Below are 7,930 nucleotides of genomic sequence, written 5' to 3'. Positions count from 1 at the left end.
ATATGAATGAAACACGGACTGAAATGAGTGAACAGGCACCATAAAACTTGTCTATTTTCATCCGATTCAAAGCAGAAAAAGTACTTCCTCGGATTCATATTACTTGTCGATGATTTAATACAAAGTTAGTACAATTTTGTACTAGACCAGCGACAAGTAGTATTGATTGGAGGGAGTAGAACATCTTATATTTGTGAACAGTGGGAGTGGACGTTTATATTTTGTTGTCAATTGTATTTTCTTTCATATTGAATGTAAAGAACCTTGCGAGGCTGCAGGTATCGGTCGAACTATATATCACGTGGCCGGCCGGATGCCCTGGCCCCATCCGATCGATCTAAGCCGGATGCTTCCGAGCGCTACGACCAACAACTACTGCGGAAACCTCTGCTTCCGACCCCGTACTATTTTTTGTTGCCCCTAATTCGGTTTGAATTGGTATACTGTTCCACTTCTGCTGTCACATCAACTTACACGAGCTCTTGTCATGCAAAAAAAAACAAAACAGACGCGTTGGCAGCCCGAGATGGTTGGACGTACCAAATGGCACAAATGCATCCATAGAGGCAAGCAGGTGTCATAGTGATGCCGAACCAAATGACAAGCGTCGTTGCCGGCAGTATAAGAAAGTCTCAACCAACACGGCCGGCCGACGGTAACCCGTAGCTCTGGTCTACAAATTCAACTGACGCAATCGTTCACTAGATGCTGTTTAATTTATTAACTTCCAATTTATGTTTGCCACGACACCACTTCCATTTTTGTATCTGCACTATGAGACATTTGGACGGGTCTAGTAAATGCATTGATCAAATGTGCCACTAATACTTTGAACAAGAGAGACGTCGGGACAATATGTATTCCTTTAGATAAGCTATATAGAGAGAGGTTTTTTGGACTGTATAATTGTCTTTCGCTCGATGGAGTATTTGACCAGGCAGTACACCCGCCAATGCTTTGCACAAAAGCTGAAGAAAAATTTGGCCATAGGCAACTGCAAACATCGGCCAGGCAAAAGGACGAGGATTTAGGGCAGACGAATCAGGGGCACGGAAGTCGCGGGTGCATGGACGAGATCTGGACGATGTCCATCTTAATCGGTGCTGATTTGCTAAAAGATGCCATCCAACAATGATTTGATCCATCGTCCAGATTTCGGCGAGATGTGTCGTCCATGTAGCACTGCTCTTTTTTTATTTTGGCTTTTGATTTTTAAAATTATGTATCTTCCAAATGAAAATTCTAAATTAAGTTATTTTTTCATATTCGTGTTTCTCATGACCAACACTTTCAAATAAGATCCATTTTGAACATATTTTGACAACTATATATATATATATATATATATATATATATATATATATATATATATATATATATATATATATATATATATATATAAAGTTTCAATACTGAAACTTAGTATGCGCTACCGAGAATAGTCCGGTATTTTGTTTCTACGACCAACATAGAAAATTGCTTAAAATTTTATCTATAAAACTTGGTTGAAACATGGAAATTTCAGATGCAAAATCCCTATCTTTCAACGCTGAAACTTAAAACTTACTATGCCCCTATGCAGGATTCAACTACTGAAACTTAAAACTTACTGTGCCCCCGTGCAGGATTCAACCACTACATGAACCGTGAGGCAATCGAGCGGCCAGGCAGGGCTGGGCAGGTGCGTGCCCCCGCACTCGCGTGCCCCTGTGAATTTCCGTTGGGCAAAATGGGATCCTGCGGTTGTTCTACTACCATGTCAAGAGGGCCCAATAGAACATTGAAGGGGGCGCATTCTGGATTATGTTGCCTTGAGCGATGCACTCCGGCAGGTAAAAGGGTGCACTGAGGCAGGAAACTAGTGCATGCAGCGGATGGCATTGTTGGGAGTGCTTGCCGGACTAGAATGGATGAATTTTGAATCGTACATAAATTTAAGGAGATGTTTCCAGGAGGGAGGACACGGCGGCAGTGAGGAGGCGACGGATGAGGAAGAGCTGCAAACAGGCATAGGTCGGCGTGTATTTCCGTTGTGGTGTGCATGGCGGTGGCACAGAAAGTATGGGTTATATTGTTGGACTCGATCGAGCGCCACATCGGATGAAAGTAACAAACGAATGTTCTCTTCATTGTTAGTGACGCGGTCAAGTGGTGAGGCTTGCCTAGGAAGAAATGGGCCAAAAGAAGATGGCAAGAATCGCTAATGCCGCGTAGTGGTTTTTGTGCAATTTCTCCGCACGGTTTGGTGGCACAACCACCATTTAACAAAGTTGTCGCAGCCTGCACATTTAGAAGTTGTATAGTGGCACACCCATCATTTCTCTTCTTTATTTATTCAGAACAAGATGTGATCTCGCCCTATATATACTTACCTTCTTCCAGGCACCACCAAGGAACTATACAACCTATAGGCACCACCCAAGTACCAATGGATAACAATATTGTGGGCGGAAGTAGGATTAATCCGGCCGGTGGTGAGGACGACGAGGAAACATGGTTGCATGCGTGGGGGCTCATCACCAGCTTTGCGGTCTCCATGACCCTTAAAGCAGCAATCGAGCTGGGCATCTTCGAGGCACTCAGCAACGCCAGCAGCGGCGCGGTTACGGCGGATGAATTAGCCGCACGGCTCCCAACCATGGACAAGGGCGGCGGGGCGGCTTCTGTGGACCGCGTCATGCGGTTGCTTGCCTCCTTCGACGTCGTCAAGTGTGTGACGGAGGCAGGTCCAAGCGGCGAGGCCATCCGGCAGTACAGGCCCTCGCCGGTGTGTCGGTGGCTCAGCAGCAACCACGGTGGCCCGTCGCTGGCGCCCTACGCTATGTTCACTACGGACCAGGACTTCTTGACGGCCTGGTAAGCTACGAATGACTGCTGCAATTACCGTTTGAAACAGTTTTAGCATGGTTCCTCTTACCTCCATTTTTCACATGAGAGCCAAGAGTATAGAATATATCTGAATCGTTGATCTCATTAATTGGTGGTCTGATTAACTCTTACCTTTTTACTTTATATGTAAAAAGAGGAGGTAAGAGGGACCATGTTAAAATTTGCCTATGGTTTATAGAATCTAACATCGCCGTGCATTTCAAAGGCAGCAGCTGGGGGCGGCAGCGAGAGGCGGATAAACGGCGTTCAAGAGGATGCATGGGGTACCGATGGGCGAGCACTTGGGGAGAAACCCTCGGCTACTCGGGGTGGTCGACAAGGCCATGGTGCAGATCTCGGTGATGGTGACCAGCAAGTTGTTGGAGCGCTTCCACGGGTTCGACGATGTGGCCGTGCTCGTCGATGTTGGTGGCGGCACCGGTTCTACCCTAGATATGATCACCTCCAGGTACAAGCATATCAGGGGCATCAACTTCGACCTGCCTCATGTCATCTCCCTCGCGCCGTCTATTCTCGGTATGTCACCTCCTTCTTATGAATTTGACTTGGTTTCATCACCTTGTGAATAGGGTAATGTGCGCTTTCTCTATAAACTTTTACACACGGCTCGTTTACTCTTTCTCTCTTAGCACACTCTCCTAACCATTGTATGCTCTCTCTCTCTCTCTCACACACACACACACACACACCTGACCCGCGGGCAGTGCTAGTGACTTTAGTCGCAACTCGGATATGGGAGGAGGCTAGGGCCTCCAAGGGAGAGTGCCCCACTCTCGCCACACCAGTCTTTTGTGATGTAGTGGGCTCTCTGCTTGTACCGGAGTGTTCGAGGCGCACCGGAAACGCCCGAACTTATGTCGATGGACCGGGAGCTGGGCCTGGGCTGCTAACAAGTGGTTTCAGAGCCGTTCCTAGCCCCAGGCCAGTCTTTTGGGGTGTAGTGGGTTCTCTGCTATTAGTTGAGTGTCTGATGCGCACCGAAAACGTCCGAACAGATGCCGATGGACTAGAGCTGAGCCTGGGCTGCTAACAAGTGGTATTAGAGCTGGCCCCCATGCCACCCTAAGGGGGGCTTCCCTAGGGGGTGGGGTGTCAAGAACCAGACACTCGGGCAGTGCCAATAACTTTAGTCCCACCTCAGATACGGGAGCAAGCTAGGACCTCCTTATAAGGAAGAGTGTCACGCTCTCCTCAGGCTGGTGTTTTGGAATGTAGTGAGCTCTCTGCTTCTAGTGAACTCTCCGATGCACACCGAAAATGTTTGAACCTATGTCGATGGACCGGGAGCTGGTCCGGGCTGCCAACACACACTCTCTATCTCACTCTCCTATTTTCCTCTATGCTTAAGCTTTACGTGCGAGTTCTAGGAAGCATTTTTGCATGCACCAATCTCCGTCTCTGTGTGTGCGCGCGCGTGCGTGCGCTTTTCTTGTTTCAGTTTCTGCCATACTCTAACCAGATGGATTCCCCTACAAGGCCAGGAGTAGAGACACGATTGAACATACAAACACCGCTTTGTTCACGGGCCGACAAAGTGCACCTGAAGACAAAATCAAAAATGTCAGTCTCCATGTGTATATCACCTACCCTGGGTTATAAAAATTCCACACTCTTCCTGGGTTCACCTAAGCTTCATTTGGTGGGGAACGCAGGATACGGAGATAAAACAGAATAATTAGTTGACTATAGTACACATGGAGACTCCATGCAAAGTTCACACCTAGGTATGAAAAATGGAGCAAATGAAAACAATAACACATACCTCATAATTTCTCAAAATTGGAGGAGATTGTGTCCAGATAAGAATTAGTGAATATAGTACAATGAAGAATACAATATATTATGCAAAACATCGCGTACATCCTATATAACATCCTCCATGGGAATATAAGCCAGGCATGGGTTTTTAGGCATTCAGTTTGACTAGCGAAATATGTGTAAATTGCATAAAATTACTAGTTTCGAACTTTCATTCGTCGATGAATCTAAAAATATATATTTTACAACATGCTATAACACATGTTTCGTCACTCAAATTGAAGACCTAAAACCACATGCCCAACTTATGTTCCCATCCCGAAAGAGTGTCAATGTAGTGGATTATCCTATATCTATTAATAAATTGCATTAATTAATAATTGTACATCCTACCACTTCATTGTAATATTCTCAAGGAATTAGACTTGTTATGATTATTCCAGGCCTATCGGACTGTTTGGGTTGTCTCCCGGCCTGGAGTCTCCTTTCCAGGCATTATCATCCAAGTTGGCCTACCAAATAAAATGCCTGAGAAATTGGGAATGCATACCTTAATTGGAGGGGTTGTACTTTTGGTTGTTAGCATATACACAAACGGCTTATTCTTATCTCCCAGACGTATGCATCATCATTAGTCTCATGTAAACTCAACAATTTAATTTTATGTACTAAAGCCTATAGATCGAATGATCAACACACATGTGAGTACGTGTTGTGCACACGTACGCGCGGAACTTTCAACTCAGTAGGAATACCATCAGTTTCCTCAATTCAATGGATTAATTTCTACTAGAAAAAGCATCGACGCCAATCTTTTTCTCACGAGTTCATAAGGGATCTGGTAAAAAAAATGTTGTTATCCAGCAAAACCAAACACCCATCACTCAACTCTTTCGTCTATCCTTGTTTTTGTATTGCAACTGTATTCTCTTCTTTTGCATGGATGTTTTGACTATACATTTAGATCTTATTTGTATCATTTTCTATTGTTGAGTTCTTTCATCTATGCTTTCCTGTGAGATAATTGAGAACTTAGCTAGTAATGTCAACCCAATACAGGTGTCGAACATATAGCTGGAAATATGTTTGATAATGTTCCCACTGGAGATGCCATTTTCTTAAAGGTATATATATACGAACTACTGTATCTAGTTCCATTCTCTGTCATTCTGTATTCCATATGGTGTAAAGTCTAATATTACTCAAAACCTTGTAGATACGTGATACACACCCTCATTATTTCATATATAAAGTATTTTTCAACCAAAATATAGAAATGATGTCTATAGAATATTTCTTCAAAATAATTTTCTACTACTGCCAAACAATGCGTTCGACTTGTAATTCTATAAACACATTGGTAAAGTAATAAAAGTATTTATCTAGGGTCCAAGCAATTAAGGTGGCTGCACTTGTGCAGAAGTAATCGAACCACATGTTTTCTCTTACTAAGATTTTCTCCGCGGTGCGATGTCGAACAGTGCCAGACAACCCCTCAAAAGTCGTGACGGACAACCAAACTCCTCATATCAAAACCCTCAATTCCATGGAGATCCATGCACATCGATCATATAGCAAAATTCAACACCAATTCAACAATCCAGCACTGCAACAAAGCGAAACGTACCACAACTCAACAATTCAAACATGCCAAAGTTGAATTCAACGTTCGTGTACAATAGTGAATCTGCAATGTTTTCATTGTGACAAACAAAGAACATTCTGTTGTGCTAAATAAATCCCCTAAATATTTGAGAATGCAGAGCTGACTTAAACTACACTTCGAGCAAAGTAGGTTTAATATTACATAACATATTATAGATACTGAATATTTCTTGAATGTACATACAGCCGGTACTCCATATGTTGGATGACAATGACTGCATAAAGGTTCTAAAAAATTGCCATCAAGCTTTGCCAGACAAGGGGCGATTGATCGCTGTTGAGTTTGTCTTGCCGGCTACTCCAGAGGTGACGAGGGCAGCACAAAATCTCTACATTCTCAATGTGATGATGTTAAATAACTCAGAGGGTGGGAAGGAGAGAACTGTGCAAGAGTTTCTGAAGCTGGCTAGGGAATCGGGTTTCAGCGGCACCTTCCAGTCAACTTACATTTTTGGAAACTTTTGGGCTCTCGAATTTACCAAATAGTAACCATCACATTTTACGTCCATGCTGGCTACTATTGATAATGTGTGTGAGGTTGGCTCGTATAATTGTTTGTATTATTTATTCCAATAATGATGGACTTTTTTATCAAAATATATAATGCATATGTATCATTATTTGTACCATTTAATATAATGATGATGTTGGTATAATTGTGTGTATCGCTTATATTTTAATAAAAATGTTAAAAACTTGTTATCGAGGTATTCTAGGTGTATTTTTGTATTGCCAATATGTTACCATGAAGAAGTACATAAAAGCACAGAGTAGTTGTTGTTCACAATGTCTCACTTTGGCACTGTAGCTTTTTCCCAGTTACATAATAATAAAACAATTGTTCGTACAGTAAAAAAAATCAATAGATCAACAAAATTGGTAATTTATAGTTTTTCAATAAAGGTTGGAGTTTGTAAGCTCAAGATGAATCATCGAGTGGGTACACACACAATAAGCACACATCCAGCCTCTACATAGTTAGGATGCACACAGTCAACACTAACACAAGCATGCAAAAAAAACACCAGTAAATATCAAAGTCATATTAGACTCAAGTTTTTTTGACCGACAAATAGCACAATGTCTTGTTGGTCTACCATTAAGGGGCGTGACCTCAGATAGCACAGGAAAACCCCTCAAGAGTCGTGCTAGACAACCACACTCTTCATATCAAAACCCTCAAATTCATGCAAATCCATGCACATTCATCATATAGCACAAATTCATAACCAATTCAACAATGCAACAAAGCCAAATGAGTGATAGGAAACGGGGGGGCGAAGCTCGATAGGAGCGGAGGAAGAAGTTGGGAGGGCTCCACGAACGGGATAGGAGGATGACTCTAAGGGAAGGATTAGGACAACCACTGATACAGCGAGGTGCTATACACACGGTTTTTAACCCTTTCTGCGACAGCATTTGGAACCGTCGCCAAGTGAGTGCGGTCGATAGGGGGTCCTTCCCACACGACCCAGAAACCGTCAGGGATAGGCCCTCCTGTTGTTGGGGAACGTAGTAATTTCAAAAAAATTCCTACGCACACGCAAGATCATGGTGATGCATAGCAACGAGAGGGGAGAGTGTTGTCCACGTACCCTCGTAGACCGAAAGCGGAAGC

General features: G+C 43.3%; 1 pseudogene; it reads left to right on the top strand.

The window, feature by feature from the left end:
* Window positions 1–2,428: 2,428 nt before the first annotated feature.
* On the top strand, window positions 2,429–6,798 carry LOC123163003 (probable inactive methyltransferase Os04g0175900; annotated as a pseudogene).
* Window positions 6,799–7,930: the final 1,132 nt, after the last annotated feature.

The sequence above is a fragment of the Triticum aestivum genome, chromosome 1D (genome assembly GCF_018294505.1).
Source record: "Triticum aestivum cultivar Chinese Spring chromosome 1D, IWGSC CS RefSeq v2.1, whole genome shotgun sequence".
NCBI lineage: Eukaryota > Viridiplantae > Streptophyta > Magnoliopsida > Poales > Poaceae > Triticum > Triticum aestivum.
The sequence above is the reverse complement of the archived record's forward strand: the minus strand, read 5'-3'. Positions and strand labels throughout refer to the sequence as shown.